Source organism: Danio rerio, chromosome 12, assembly GCF_049306965.1.
Source record: "Danio rerio strain Tuebingen ecotype United States chromosome 12, GRCz12tu, whole genome shotgun sequence".
NCBI lineage: Eukaryota > Metazoa > Chordata > Actinopteri > Cypriniformes > Danionidae > Danio > Danio rerio.
Window position 1 is genome coordinate 7,551,424 of NC_133187.1, and position 17,584 is coordinate 7,569,007.

General features: G+C 35.3%; 1 protein-coding gene across 26 annotated transcripts in view; it reads right to left on the reverse strand.

The window, feature by feature from the left end:
- Nucleotides 1–17,584, reverse strand: part of pcdh15b (protocadherin-related 15b) — a 506,664-nt gene that overhangs the window by 466,230 nt on the left and 22,850 nt on the right. For 2 of the 26 annotated variants that reach the window (XR_012387599.1, XM_073917605.1), the window contains exon 3: nt 2,867–2,912. The exons of the other annotated variants lie outside the window; for them this stretch is intronic. The gene's annotated coding sequence lies outside the window, so the exon portion shown is untranslated. The remainder of the gene's footprint in view (nt 1–2,866; nt 2,913–17,584) is intronic. 26 annotated transcript variants of the gene reach the window in all.

Below are 17,584 nucleotides of genomic sequence, written 5' to 3' on the forward strand. Positions count from 1 at the left end.
GCAAATAGTCATTTTCATGCGGTGAACGGCGAGAACAGCCTGTATTCGGCTCTCTGGTAACATAAATATGTATGTTTACACTGTTCACAGATGGTATCTCCAAACTGGCAATAAATATCACATCAAATGAGATTAGCGTTGGAAGGCCATCCCCCGTCCTTTTATAGGTTACATTCTGTTCCTCGTTCGGCTCAGATTAGCAACATAATACTTGACAAAGGGCTCTCCAAACCACAAGCTAATGTAAAATAACATACAGCTTGCAGTGGTTCTGAAAGATTTCTGCTGACTTGCAAACGGTTTCAAGGCTGCTGCATTAATGATACGCTGAGGGCTTGAAATTAAGCCACGTCAAGCACCAAATGTGAGTAAAAATCAGCCTGGGTGAAAAGTATGAAACACTGTTGTTAATTCCAACAATGCCTGAGAATTGGAAATGAACTGGTGTGATTATCAAAATCACAAAGACTGCATTTATACAAGTATACACTCACTGGCCACTTTATTAGGTACACCTTACTAGTACTGGGTTGGGTCCCCTTTTGCCTTAAGAACTGCCTCCATGATGCGAATCTCCCGTTTCACCACACCCCAAAGGTGCTCTATTGGATTGAGGCCTAGTGACTGTGGAGGCCATTTAAGTACAGTGAACTCATTGTCATGTTCAAGTCTGAGATGTTTCGCGCTTTATGACATGGTGCGTTCAGTAGCTATCAGAAGAGTAGTACACTGTGGTCATAAAGGGCCAGACATGGTCAGCAACAATACTCTGATAGGCTGTGGCATTAACATTTACATTTACATTTAGTCATTTAGCAGACACTTTTACCCAAAGCGACTTCCAAATGAGGACAAGGAAGCAATTTACACAACTATAAGAGCAACAATGAATAAGTGCTATAGGCAAGTTTCAGGTTTGTAAAGTCTAAGAAGGAAAGTATTAGTAAATTTTTTTTTTTTTTTTTGGGTACAGTTAGTGTGATATCCAGAGAGGCAATTGCAGATTAGGAAGTGAAGTGGAGACTAAATAGTTTAGACATGATGCTCAATTGGTACTAATGGGCCCAAAGTGAGCCAAAAAAATCCCCTACACCATTACACCACCACCAACAGCCCGAACCGTTGATACAAGGCAGGATGCCTTAAACCTGCCTTTAGAATGACTAATTGCACTGAGTTGTTGCCATGTGATTGGCTGATTAGGAATTTATGTTAACGAGCATGAGTGTATATTCTGATGTATAGCCAGTGGTGTAAAATGTATTGAAAACAAATCATATTCAAGTAAAAGTATCATTAAAGTACTTGTCAAAAAATGTAGTACGAGTAAAAGCATTAATTCTACATACTATAAGTATTATAAGTAAAAAGTAGTTCTTCTAAAAGTAGATTTGTTAGTATTACGCTATGAAAAGTATTAATTCCAAAAAATCAGAAATGTAGCTAAAATGTAGCTTACATCAGTGCCATTTTATTTTAAGGGTTTTTCCAAGTATAAATTAAATTATATGCCATTCGTGGAGTACAAACTTACCATTTAAGATGAATTTAATGCAAGAACACTGTAATATATGCACCTCTAAAAAGCTCTCAAATCAGATTGATGACTTCACATGTGGACTGTGATTATATGCTTACAACATGCTAATGCACTTTGACTAATAATAAGCTGCGAGTGTCCAGCAGTTGGCACCACAAGCCAAGCTCATGCAGCGCTGATAGAATACATGCGGTTTGTGCATGTGTTTGAAAACGTAATATTCTGTAGTGCATTTAATTATTGTTTAAAGTAGGGTGTGATAAACAAATAACCAATCATTCATTTACTGTATTCATTCATTCATTCATTCAAACAAACATTTATTCAATTCAATGGAATTTCTAAGTAACACGTTTTATAATTTGTATTCTACAACAACAACAACAAAAAGCAAATTTACTATACAAGGTTGACCCCAAATGTGGGAAAATATAGTTTAGAAATGTTCCTTGAAATACTACATCAAAAATTTCCATAGTAACTAAAATGCTTTTCAACAGAAAACAAAACAATATTAGAAGTAACATCAATAAATAAATAAATAAATAAATAATAACCTAAACAGCTTGCTTGGTCCAAAAAAATGTTTAAATGCTTTAGACAAAAGCATCTGCTAAATGAACAAGATAATTTTTTGTTTGTTGTTGTTCTTTCCAACCTTTTGTGTGCCAGCATTTGGCAACATAACTGATGATCAGATTGGATGGGTGGGTGGTGGCTGTGGGCACAGAATCTCTTTCTTTTTTCTAATTTACATAAATGTTTCTAAATCGACAAACTTTTTTAGTTTATAGATGCACCACCAACAACCGGTTTATTTTTATAGGTGATATTTTCCAAATTGTGTTCCTGCCATCTGTTGACCATGCGAGGCTTAAAGTAACAGCAATCAACACTAATTAATAATAGTTCTCCAGTTGCTCAAAACCTTCAATATTTAAAAAAAGAAATCTACAGTATGCTTAAATTTCACTATTTTAAACACTCATTCATCAAACTTGCAACAGGAAAGTTCTCTTCACACAAGCCAAGTTTTCATTAGCACATGCTATGATCTGTAAAGCCACCACACCACTCGTTCCTATTCATGGGATTTAAATGAGGTCCAGTCTTGCACTAGTGTATCATTCATAAACGATAGGTAGCAACAATGTGTAAAATGTATTCATCAATCGTTTATTCATCAATCACAGCATCAATCAGCACATTACATTGGGTTCCTTGTACACAAACTGTTTATGTGCAGAAATCATGATATTAATCTAAAGATGCATTCTATTTTATTCTAAATTACTTTTAAAAAAGGAAGGAGAAGACAGTACATACTTTACTGCATGTGCAAGGGCTGGACAATTTGCAACAATTTCATATCCTGAAAAAGCATCACAGCTATATGTACCATTTTTGTAAATTTGGTGACACTTTATTTTGATGGTCCGTTTGTTGAATTTAGGTTACATTGCATCTACATGCCAACTAATTCTCATTAGATAATAAGTAGACTGTTAGGTTGGGGTTAGGGTTAGTGTAAGTTGACATGAATTTGCAAAGTTTCTTATAGTCAGTTAAATATCTGTTGAAAAAGCAGTTTCAACCGATATTAAGGGGTCACGAAACACCAAAACACATTTTTTGAGCTGTTGACAGTCGTATATGTGTCCCACACTGCTAAAAACACTATTAGGACACCTATATTTCACTAAAAAGTGTAAATTGGTTGTTTTTGCGTTATTTCAAGCAAATTCGTACTTCCTGTTTGAAACGAATTTTTGAAGCTGCGTCACGGTCATGACATAATAGCCTGTATTCCAGCGTGCAGACTGGGCGTCTGTGCCAGAGTGAGTCTTATTACGTCTTACAGTGTGTTGCATTAATGCATGAGTAAGGCTTGGTTCAAACCAATCAGCGCGCTCTATTGTGCAACTTCATTAATATTCATTACTGTCACAGTGTAGACGGCAAAGACGCCACGTTGTGTTGGCAAAACAAGCGTGAAGTGTTGCTTTTATAGTTTGCTGCAGTTAAGTTTCGTTTTCATTTTGTCTCTGTGAGAGCGCAGACTCACTCGTGGATTAACAGTGTACGCGACGCGCGACAACAATAACTTACGTGTCTAAGGAGGATTATTGTTTACCTGAGAGCTGTTCTCATCTGCAAACGCTGAGATCTGGATTCGCTTGTAGTCTCCTCTAAATAAAGACGCGGCTCTAGTTGCTGTGGATTGTCCTGTCTCTACAGATTTGGTAAGTGAGCGACCAGTGCTCTTTGTTTATTCAGTTCGTATTTTATTCGTATCAAACAAACTATTGCACCGAGTGCAATAGTTAGCACTAACAGTTACAACCAAACTATAACCTCGTGTTGGATTTTATGACTGGAATAACACACGCGGCTTTCTGACGCTACCTGCCGTGTGTATCTAAGTTTCCGGGAAATGCTGAGTTTTTTTTCTCTCATTCGCCGTGCGGTATCAAACATTGCATGAAAAATACACGCTTAGAGCAGCGCCTCGAATCAAATATCACGTTTGTCGGGAGGGACATGAATGAATTCCCTGAATAAAAGAGCCAAACTGCAGTTAAAGTCCACCATTTAATAATTTGGCAAATAATTCGACTACAGATGTCCATGTAAACACAGTCACATTGTCCGCTGTGGGTGTGTGTTTTGACTCTGAAATTCAGCGCGCCCAAATAGACACTCCCATACCAAGCCGCTTTTCTTCCTCCGACACTCCCCCCTAAACAGAGCTGGACACGCCCACTTTTCTGACTTTTTCCAAAGTAGAGGTGTAAAAACACACTGCTGAAACGAGGGGGTTTCATGGCCTTTTAAGCAAACAGTCTACTAATCCTCAAATGGGCCATCAAAATAAAGTGTTACTGTAAATTTAATTAATAGTTAATACTTTATTGCAAATAAAGTACAATGTCACTATATAATAATGTCTCATTAGCAAATGTTAATGTATTCAAATCAACAGATTTATTACAGTTACAACATTAGTTTAAAAAATTAATTTGAACTAATATCTCAAATTAACACAGTGATTACGACTGCTACTTTAACATTAGGCATTGACTTAAAAATAACATTCCCTAGTTTTCATTGTGAGTTTAGTTAAAATTGATGTTAACTATTAGAGCCTTATTGCCCAGTGTTAACGTACAATAGCCATATAAATGTTCAGAATCTAAATCAATATTTTAGCATGTAGTAGGTCAGATTAATTAATAATTAAAAATGATCAAGCCAAGTCTTATCAAGTCTCAAAAGCATGATCCCCACTGCAAATACAATGTGAACATTCTTAATGCCCACAATATAAATGTTGTGCATGTTCATTATCACCATATACTGAATTATTGAATCTCGGCATATAGCTTTTATTTTTTTAACCATGTCAGAAGGCAGGCTAATGCCATAATCCAAAAATTCCTTAGGCTTAAACTGGGGGAAAATGCTTTATTTTCACACATGAATTAAACATCAGTTGATCTGAAATCCACTGCAAGTCAACTCAAAGATCTCAAGCTAAATTAATGCAATTGTTAATGGATATAAATCTTTATGAGCTTATTGTTTTTTTTTCATTGACTGATTGGCCAGCCAGAGTATGCGTGATGTTTTGATGCCGTTTCCTCTGAACAAGTTAATGATGCTTATTTTTTCATGTTGGTATAGAAGTGTAATTTATATATGAGAATTTTTTGATGACTTTCTTGGTACTCACAGTACAAACACTTGAAAAGAGCAGACTGGACAGCTACTTCTATCCTAAACTTTTCAAATCTGACAGCTTCTGACCTTCTCTGTGCTGATATAAATATATAATAAAATCAAAAATAAAAGTTGCGGGCATTATTTATCCACGCTTTGTTCAAAATGCTCAAAGTCTGTCTAGATGGAGCACTAATCACACGGTCTCAAACTGACAAATTGATTGCTGTAGTGCTTTATTTCTACAGCGATGTGGAATAATGGTCAATTAATTATGATAAGTGCTCAATTATTAATATTATGAGTGTTGAAAAGTTTTTGTGGAGAAAGTGATTTATTTTTAGGATTATTTTATGAATAGAAAGCGTCCTTGAATAGAAATGCGTCCTTGCTTAAAATAAATATTAATGTATTTTAGCTTTTTTCATTTAGCTTTTTCTTATTCCAACCTTTTCACCATTTTGAACATTCATAATTCTCCTTTTACATAACAGAAATAAATGTCATTTTAAATAGTTTCAATCAGAAAAGTAACTTATTCTAAATTGTTAAAAATTGTACTATATTAATGTTTTACTGTTTTTGATTAAATAAATGCAGTTAAACTACCCAAAAACATTGTATATAAAATATTCATGCATTTATGCAAATTATTTATTTTCAACTAAGCTGTATTTAATTTCATTTGACATGATATGTTAAATAAATAGAAGTAAAACCAAATAGGAAGAACATATATTGTGTAACTATAATTTTAGATATATATTTTAAAATGTACTGTATATGCTACATTTTCATCAACTACTTAATTGTAGGATTTTCTTCAGCAACCATTGATAATTTGCATCCAATTAAAATATTTAACAAATTAATATGTGTTTTGTGTCATCTAAATCAGTACCTCTAGGATTTTGTGGGACTTTATGGCATTATTTTGTTTATTTGCTGTAAAAAACATACCACAGACAAAATTCTTTAATATATATATATATATATATATATATATATATATATATATATATATATATATATATATATATATATATATATATATGTATATATATATATATATATATATATATATATATATATATATATATATATATATATATATATATATATATGTGTGTGTGTGTGTGTGTGTGTATGTATGTATGTATGTATGTATGTATGTATGTATGTATGTATGTATGTATGTATATATATATATATATATATATATATATATATATATATATATATATATATATATATATATATATATAATATTACTCCAATTGACCCATGATGTTCTGTAACATGAAATAACATTTAATTTCAATATTTCATATTGTAGCTTTTTGTCATCTTTAGAGCATGCCAACAATTTGTGAAGCCATAAACATACAAATGCATTATTGACAGCATGTCAACTGTACATTACGAAAAAAATATGCAACCAAACACATTAACCATAAGCAAGCAATGCATCTCCGCACTGTTGTTAAAGGATACTGTATGTTAAAAGCAAGTAAGCAAGATAGGTAAGTAAGATAGGATAGATAAAAAGAAACACAAGGGTCTGTGCGACAGCCGTGAATCAGGTGTGCACTGCAGATGCCACTGATGTAAAAGTAGTTCAATCATGTATATAAAAAGAAAATCAAACACAGTCTCGAAGTCCTTTTGTATGAGGTAATACTTTCTTCTGCCATTCTTTCACATTTTCAGCTGACATCAGCAAAGCAGAAACCGTTGACACTTCACTAACGTCACTTTAAAGCTAGTATTTGAATGATTCTTTAGCGTAATGTCAAAAGTGATGACAAAACATATGATTTTGCTTATATATTAGGATTATCAGGCTGAACAGCATGAAACGGCATCAGTCTAGAGACATTTCCTAGTATTTTTCTTTTGCACTTGAAAGATCACAAAATATAACCCCAAAAAAGCCATTTCAACGCAATCTCTACCAGATTACTGTTGTGTTTGCGACAAAGTAAAATGCTAAACACATGCAGGCATTTCTTTTCTTTCTTTTTACTGAACTAGCCTGCAGTAACGAAAACAGGAGACTTATTAGAAACAAACAGATGGCCAACCAAAAAAGTCAGTAGTTTTAAGCTGAGCTTTTCTCCTCCAAGAGCTTATTACGTGGTCTCTGTTGCCATCTTGTGGATGGACAACGTCAACCGTCTGAAATGATAAATATTTAAAATAGGCACTATCCTTATAAATAAACTGCACAGTTGCAATCTCAACAACTACATTCTCGCCTGAAAAAGCCTCAAAGGTACATTATGTTGTCCAACAGCTGCAACATTTGTCAAACTGTAGTAAATTTATTGATCTGCTGTCACTCAATGTACAACAGGGTGAAGAGGCTGTACGAGTTCTAATATTGCAGAATACCACACGGCTATCAGCCAATCAGATTCAAGATCCCAACAGAACTGTTGTATAAAGGTATATTCTGCCACCTACGATATTGGTGTGGGCAAAATGATGGCTTAGCAAAGGTTTGTTTGCGTCTACATGGCCTTTGTTTTGGGTGAATCAGTGTTGTAATGATGTCATAAAAAGCGTCTAGACCCCAAATTTGAAGGAAAACTAAAAACTTGCAGAGTTTGCCTGATTTTGTGATTAATTCATTGATCCTGGAGGGGCTGTTAAATTATTAAGCATTTGTAACAGCTGTATTTGTACATATATTTACACACAAAAAAAATGTTTTTTCTTGCTTGTTTAATCAACTTATTTAAAAACAGAAGTATTGAGATTTTTGAAGGGACATCTTAAAGGGCACGTAGGTTACCCCTTTTTTCAGATTTAATATAAGTCTTTTGCGCCTTATAATTTTTCATTATACCTTTTACAAGATGCTGTCTTATACTGATTTCCAGCAGGGGGTGGTTTTGTCGTACTGCGCCTTTAAGCCGATTCTTTCCCGCCCACTGTTTCTACATGCCTCCTCTCTCAGCTGCGTCAGACAACAGACAGACTTAAAGGAAGGAGGTCTCACGTAGCGTTTGTGAGATACTACAGTAAGAACTAACCTTTACTAATCAGTATTGTGAAGTTGCATTGATGAGTCACACACAATATCGTTACAAAGTTAACGCGCGCGCGCACGCACACACACACACACACACACACCGCAGATGATACACACACACGCACGCAGGCAGGCAGACAGACAGAGCGCGCTTAGCCTAGTTAAGGCTAACCTCAAGTGTGGATATCTGTTATGCTAATGTACAAAATAAACCTGATTTAACTTCCACAAACTGGGATTGAAGCGTCTTCTTTTATAATTGTTCTGACACGCGGCTGTGCTGATGAAGTAAAGCTGAAGTAAAACGCTGTAATTAATTACACACATACTCTGTTTTAAAACACTTTAAACATGTGAAACTTACTCTTAATCACATTTGATGATGATTGCTGATCCTAGCGAACAGAACAGAGCTTTGGGTTGCTTTGCGTATGTCTGCCTGGTCTTGTTGACATATACACGCGACTACCGGAACATGTTAATGCGCGCAGCTGTCAATCAATTCGGTAGGGCGGGGGGAAATCGCACACCTACGTAATGGTGCGATCGATTTGAAAACAGCTCCAATTGGCCGACCCTTTTTGTTGTCGTTAAATTAAAAAAAAAGGACTGGGTGTGTTCATATCACCCCAGTATGACGATCTATACACTATACCAACACAAAGATCTGTCCAAACAGCTTGAAAAGTAGATTTTTTACCATAGGTGCCCTTTAATTGTTTTATGTACAATAAACTTAAATTTGTTAAGTTAACTGATTTGTGTTGGGACAACATGAATGACTTGTGTGGAACCCTGCAGTTTTTAAAGTGTAATTTCGAGAGTCAGTCCAATGGGAAAACTATTTAATGCTACAACCAACCAATCCTTGAATGATTCGGCAAATGTTCTTCTAAATACATTTCAGCTGTCAGCATTTTAAACATTCCAGCCTGTCCTCTCCAAAAGTACGCTATCACTACAAATCTATTGATTTTAAGAAGAGAACAATTCAAGAAAATATCTATATTTGTGCAATATGATTGTTTTCTGAGCCTGTGGGGATGATGTCTTCATTGGGTCTCATTCAGAAATAATGACTGAGCTAACCCAGTGCTCTGTCACAAGCCAATCAATAAGATTCATGCCATCGATATGTGCTGCGGTGACAAGGTTTTATAGAGGGAAGATGATTAATCTTTTTTTTTTTTCCCTCTTGGCTCCTCTTACCGTATGCTCATCTGCATTTTGATGTTCTATAAAACAGCATGAAAGGAGATTCGTACACGCGGCTCCACTTTGAATTAGTCATTGAACTACTCATTATGTTGGTTTATCATCAAAGAAAGATTAACATTCAGCAACATTCGAAAGTTTGAGGGTGGAATGTGCCTTGAGGATGTAGACATTTTTTACCTCTACTTTTTATCATCTCAAACATGAGCATTTTGAGGTACCGACTGCAGGGATCTGTCCCTGAAAAAGTCAAAAGATGTCATGAAATTCAGAAGTTTTGTGGCTTATATTCCATATACATGTAAAAGTTGGTAATATATATATATATATATATATATATATATATATATATATATATATATATATATATATATATATATATAAAAATAAATATATAATTTTACTGTTAAAATTATGGTAGAAGTTGGCACCAGTATCCTAGTTTTTAGACCCCAGTGCCGACTCGTGATATTTTTCCCAATCCCATCCCTCTCCAACCTAAATTCCTGTCAATATTTTCTGTCCTATCCATACATATCATACATAAATAATGTCCCTTCTTCTCCGGGAGCACAAATATTGAGGACTCATTCTGAACTAAACAGATTCCTGTCCAACCAAATGCTACACTGAAAAAAGTGATTTTGGAGAGCGGTAAATATAATCTGTGGAAACCATATAAAATTTACTTTATTATTGCAGCCAGCCAAGGAATTCAAAAGTAATGGGTAAATTCTACATATGCTACCCATTCGTCAACAGTAACAACCATTACATAGAAAAATTCAGTAAAGTATACCCCCAAACCGTGAGTTTATTGCTTGAAATTGCGCATGCGTCAGCCCGCGTTTTTGAGTGAGTGTTGACGACGCTGGATCTTCTCACCGGCTGCCATGATCGAACAAACAGCAGAAATTAAGGTAAGCAATTTTACATGCTGTATATTGCGCAAATGCAATTGTATTTTTTGAAGTTATGAGATATTACACTTCACTTGTATTAGGCGTTCGTTTGTTTAAAATGCCATTTCTTAAAATTAAAGTTTGAAACTGTCGCTGGCGTCACCGTGGCCCGGGACACACTAAGCCGACAGCAGGTGGAGCAACGTCGGCCACTCGGTCAGGCGAGTTGGTATTTTGTGTTCACGCGTCGGTTAGATGTGCCAAGTGCCATCGGTTTGGTGTGTCCGGGGCTTTAGCTGTCTGCACAACTGCCGGTAAGCGGGGTTAGGTTGGTTTTGTTTTCCGATACTCCTGACACATTCAGACGGTCCCTTACCGAGCATGAGGCGCCACGCAGCGCGAGCTCTCCCGGCAACTGTTAAACGCAGATTGCGAGGGCTTGAACGGAGCAGTGCTCGTAATTTCGAGCGAAAAAAAAGAAAAAGACAGCTGTGAATTATAACCAGCTATGTATTTTTGTAGGAAACACAGTTTAGATATTTTAGGGTAAGAGGTTTTTGAGTTATTGCCGTCCATCACTGAACCTGTCAGGAATATCGAAAACAAAACCAACTTAACCCCTCTCTGCCGGTATGTGGTCGTGGTGTGCTTTTTACAAGATTAGTCAGCATGCAAGACTGTGTCTGACCGCTGGTTTTAAGGTTAGAAACTAGTCAACTCCAGCATTTACTAATAAGTAATATTGAATGGGAAGAGGATTAAAAATGAAAACATAGTGTATCCCACGAGTATGTGGGAAAACACCCACTGCTGCACCTATGTTTTTAACGAATTGTGGGATCACGCAAAACATCTTAGAACTGATTTTATATTATATTTTGTATTTTAGAACATCAGTGCTTAATAAATGTTTTCATAATCTGGTCATATGTTTTATGAGGCATATTACATCTATGATGCTTATTAAATGAAGCATATATTAATATATGTAATTTTAATGCCTTTATTTTTTTAAATTAAGTACACAGTCTGTTATTTCTGCATAACTGACCCTTGTCAAACAGCCTTTATCAGAGAAGCAGAGATAAACTACCGTATTTCCCCAATTAATCGCCATTCTGAAAATAGTTCTTTTAAATGCCTGGGGTTATAATTCATTTTTGCGTTTTAAACACCCACCCGAATAACCCCCAGTGGTGATTATATACATTAAATTGTGTAAACACAAAATCAACTGTTTAAAATTTAAGCGAGGTACATGTCTGATAATTTCTTTTGTGTAATTTTCATTTTTATTTCTGTTGCAGGCAGAGTCTGTATATGTGGACACTCACTATTTGCCCTCTCTACAGTTTCTCTTGTCTGTCCCCCACAAGCAGAGACCCACTGATAGACCGCTGTTACCAGTTCTAGGGCTGACACATCCGCACACGTCCACATCACAAGTGTATCCTGTAAAGGTATGCAAGTTTTCCAAATAAAATAAATCACATTGTCCTTAAAGGTCCTTAACGAAAGTCTTCAGTTCTGGAAAAATGAAATGGAAATGCAATTTATAAAATAAATTAAAAATGAATAAAACCTTCTCTAGCCAAAGAATTGAAGTGGTCAGTCTTAGCCCCTCTTTTGGTGGGTTTAAAAAAAGGTATTATTCACTGAGGCTCAGGTGAAAATGTTTAAAATAGATTTTAAATAATAATATTTTTTCTTCCAACTAAGATACTTTCATGTGATATATATGAGATCTGGTTTGTGATTTAAAATAACATTTTTGGTCCTTTTACTTCCTAGATCAAGGAGGAGCATCACAACAGTTTCGTTGAAGTAGACATTCTAGTGGAAGCTTGATGAGTACACACCAGGTTTTGCAGCTAATGCATGCCAAAGGAGGAGCAGCTAGTTGCAAGATGCATCCTCTGCTGGACAGTTTAAATGTATGTTATTTTATTTTTTTACAAATATATAATTATTGATATGAGGGAATTAAAAGTGAAATAATTTGTAAAAAATTGCTTTGTTAAGTTGAGCTCCATACCAACTTAAACTACCTTTTAACATCAATGTGTAAATTGATTTTCTTTACTGCTTTATCCATTTGGGTCATGAGTAGCTTGAGACAACCAAGCATTTATCAGGCAAAGGGGCAGGGTTCACTCTGTACAGGTCGCCAGTCTATTCCTGGGCCAGAATTTGGTCTTAATATATGTAAATCACTCCCACACTAAATTGTGTCTCCCTACAGACACATAACATTGAGGAAAAAAGAGATGCTGTTGTCTGCTGCCTCAGTAACTACCTTGGGGAAAGACAAGAAGATATGTTCCATGACTGGCAGGTATGTCATATTGATAACAGATTCTTAATCAACTCAAGTGATCCTCCTCTTATATCCCCCTTCTCCTTTTGTCTTCTTCTCTCCTCTGCTCTCCTTTAGATAAACTGAAATATATTGAAACAGAATCTTAAAATAAAATTGTGTTTGCTTTTTGTTTGTTTCATTTTAATGTAGGAATGTGAGGAGTACACAGACTAAACGATGAAGGAGATTGTGGAGCACAATTTGTCTATTGCGATCGGGGGAAAACAAGTGATGGAAGAATGGGGAAGCCAAACAGAGGCATGCATACTGCTGGGACTCATATGCAATTAACATTGAATATCCAAAGGAGCTGAAGAACACGTTTGAAGCTTTTCAAAAACTTTGTTTTAGAAAATGATGGGGCAAAACTACTGAAGAAGGTCCACAGCCTCAAAAATAAGCTCATGCAGTAGACATTTCTCCTCTTATTTGAAGAGGATCTTTTGTTTGGACATGCCTTGATGGAGTTGTAATGGAGTGTTTTATATATTTTTTTCTCTTCCATCATTTGCTTCACACACAAAGACCCATCCACTGTCTCTCAGCCCTCTCCATTGCTCTGTGTTTTCCCCCATATTTCCTATACAGAAAAGGAATACTAATAGAAAGTGGCCTAAAGAATTTTGATCTCACCTACCGTCTTTTCTTCCCCATTGGTTTATTTATTTTATTGTCATCCTATCTGCGAGAGTGAGAGTAAGGACAAAAAATAAAGAATTTTGTTTTACTTTTATCCGGATATTTGATACTGTACATGCACAAAAACAACCACAAGTCTGTGTGTGTGCTTTTGGATTTTAAAATAGAATAAGTGACCTTTGAAGTTTTGTATGCAAGTAGCCAATTACCAGAAAAAACTTTTGAAAATGAGTATAGGGAGTTATAAAACAGGTTTATTTGTTCATTGTTGTGTGAAGCTGTTGTACTTTATTTAGCACTCTTTTCTGTGTTTTAATATTTTGGTGTCCTAAAACAGGTATATGTTTTATTATTCAACATTATTGACACATTTGATAGATCAGTGAGTTATAAAACAGGTATATACTTGAAATGTTGTGTAAAGCTGTTGTGCTGCACTATATTTTGAGTGTGTTTTAGGATTTTTTTGAATAAAACATTAAGTTGATAACCCATTTGAATGTCTTTATTGTAGAGGTACATTTTACCTTTTCTGAATAAGTAATTGTTATTAAGTAACTGATATTAATAAACTTTGATTATATAGATAATTTTTACCCAATAAGTAGCTGTTGTATATATACATAAATGTGAGGTATATTTTACCCAATTTATGTAAGTATTTAATAACTTTTTACTTCAGATAGTTTATACTTAATATATGGGATTAAATCTACCCAACCAAAGTCGATGCAAATTGTTACCTCAGATTTATTGGGTAAATTCTATAGATTAGTTTTTACAGTGTAGCAAGAATGCACCTCGCCGATAATTACTAAAGAAACAAACAATGATTGTGATTTAAATGTTGTTCAAAAATAAATGAATTCATTAAATAAATGAAAATTTACATTTAATTTCCTCGCCCTTTCCTCGTCCAAAAGGTGACTTTTTGTCTTTAGTAAAACATTATAGAACTGTTGAATGAAAAAAATTCAGCTGGTTCTTGGAGATTCCAAAAATGCTGTTATTAAAAAATATCATAGTAAAGATAAAGTCATGTTCAACGAACTTCATTACAATTTGCTGAATTTAATAATGGTAATACTCAAATGCGGTCTCTGAAATATTGAAAAAAATGTGCATCGTGTGTCATAGTTCGTGCAAGGTTTATATTCTGGATTTTAAAATTAAGAAATTTCTAATTTTTCATTCAGCTTCTGAAAACAGAACAGTACAATTGTTGAAATAATACCATAAACTTTCAATTTAAGCACTTTCAAGGGCCTATGTTTGTTTTTAAGTACTTATAGGACTTGAATTTATATGTCTATAATTCAAGCATTTTCAAGAAGCGTGGTAAACCCTGTGTTATACTTACTCACTGTACATCCTTACGTTTATATAGATGCTGTATAAGTACACTATTAATTAAATAAATCATTAATTTAATCAATAAAACACTGTAAATTCAGTTTACTCCATTCAGTTTTAAACTTAAAATTACACTTTAAGCACATAATATTGCCAGGCGTTTTGGCCAAACTTCAACAGCTTGTTTAAATGATTAAACCTGGAGGTAGAGTTGAATGCAAAATTACACTGGAAGCCCTCCTGTGACTTTATTCTTAATTTAATTTCCCAAGTGATGTTTCATGGAGAGAATATTTTTTACAACACATTTTAAAACATAATAGATTAATAAGTCATTTATTTTCCCTTCGCCATTATGGCATAATATTTTACTAGTTATTTTATGTTAACTGCTGGGACACATTGTGACACTGAACCAACACGAGCATTGTATTTTCGTATTTTGATCTTCTTCGCTAATTAATATTCAAATAGTTTTCAGTGTGTTAATTCACAAAATTAATATAAAAATGATCAAACACAGACCTATTCATAGTCAATTCTGAAAAAATAGCATGTATGTGCAGAGGAGTGAAAGGGGAATACTAGCTCAATACATGGAGAATACAAAGAAGACAGAATGGATGACGCTCATCTGTATTTCTAGTACACAAGCTGCGGTTCAGCTGTGTGTGACAAACACTGTCTGTGTGAAAAAGAACAACATCCGTGCCCTACTTCTCTGTACAAACACAACTTTAGCACTGCTGCAGCTGCTTTGCATACAGTGCATAACAGACTACATTTATGAGTCATGAGATATTTACTTTATATAATAGCAGTTTGAAATATTTTATATAACATTATCACACATTTAAGGTGGTTCATTCTGCTGTGGCGACACCTGATAAATAAAGAGACTAAGTGGGCGGGCGGTGGGGCGGATGGATAGATGGACGGATGGGTGGACGGGTGGATAGGTGGACGGATGGATGAAAAAAAAGGGATGGATGGATGAATGAATGGACAGAGGGGTAAAAATAAAGGGATGAATGGACGGATAAATGGAAGGATTGATGGACGAAAAGAAAGGAATGGATGGATGGATGGATGGATGGATGGACGTAAAGAAAGGGAGACATGGATCGATGGATGGACGGATGGATGGACAGAAAGAAAGGGATGGACGGACGGATGGCTGAAAGGATAGATGGATGAAAAGAAAGGGATGGATGGATGGAAGGAAGGATAATAAAGAGATGGATGGACAAAAAGAAAGGGATGGATGGATAGACAGATGGATGAAAAGAAAGGGATGGATGGATGGATGAATGAATAGATGGATGGACAGACGAATGAAATGAAAGGGATGGATGGATGAATGGATAGATGGATATGTGAAAAGAAAGGGATTGATGGATAGTTGGATGGACAGATAGATGAAAAGAAAGATGGATGGATGGATGGATGGATTGATGGACAAAAAGAAAGAGATGGATAGTTTGATGGACTGACAGACGAAAATAGGGATGGATGGACAGTTGGATGGACAGATAGACGAAAAGGGATGGATGGACAGACAGATGAAAAGAAAGAGATGGATGGATGAATAGATAGATGGACGGATGGACAGGTGAAAAGATAGGGATTGATGGATGAATGGATGGATGGAGGGATGGATGGCTGGATGAAAAGAAAGAGATGGATGGATGGATGGATGGATGGATGGATGGATGGATGGACAGATGGATGAAAAGAAAGAGTTGGATAGATGGGTGAAAAGAAAGGGATGGATGGATGCATGGATGGAATAGAAGAAAGGGATGGATGGATGGATGGATGGATGGATGCACAGATTGGGATGGATGGATGGATGGATGGATAGATAGATAGATAATGGATGAACGGATAGACGGATGGATGCATACTGTAGATGGATGGTTGCATAGATGGATGGATGAATGAATGGAAATGGGAATAGAATTGGGATAAAGATTCAGGCTCTTTAATTTCCAATTACTTTCACTTGCATAAAACCTATTTGACTTTCTTTTTTACAAAAGAAGATATTTGGAAAAATGCTAGTAGCTGGCAACCATTGACTTTGAGCCATTTAGTATTTTTTTCAGCCATAGAAGTTGATGGGTGCCAGCAACCAGCATTCTACAAAATATCTTCCTTTGTGTTTAAAACCACATGTGGGAAAATAGTTATTTTGGGATGTACTATCTCTAAGATGAGTTAATCATTCCAATCACATGTATAAACAGGAGCTAAATGTTTCAAGATTGTCCTCTTTTGATCATTTCTAGAGATGTGAAAAACACATTCGCTCAGATTGCTTTCAAAGTGTAAACACTAATGTAACAGAATGCATTCGACAAAAGAAAAACAAACTCTATTAAAATGAATGTGTGATCATTATAGGATGTGTTCTGAGAAAACACGGCAAAAGTATTCCTCCATACTTCAAAGCATTGCACAAAAACACATGCATTTCAGTAGATATTGCATGTGACATCCACATCCCTTTTCATTTTCCTTCAGTCCCACTCGCTCAGTGTTTTAATTTAATAGTACTTGTGCGTCAAACCAAGAACTCACAAAGTAGCCTATGAGGAAATATGAAGAAAGGCTCTTTACAGTATCCGCACAGCTCTTGGCTCTTGTTATCAGATAACTGGAAGGTGTCTTAACACCAGGTAAAAACATGGACTACTACTGATTACTATTGAATATAGATAATCTCTTCCAGCATATGTTGTTTAGAGTTGTGTGTTATGTATCTTTAAGAGTGTCACGCAATTTACTTGATGGTAAAAGTTTGCGCTGTGTTTCTG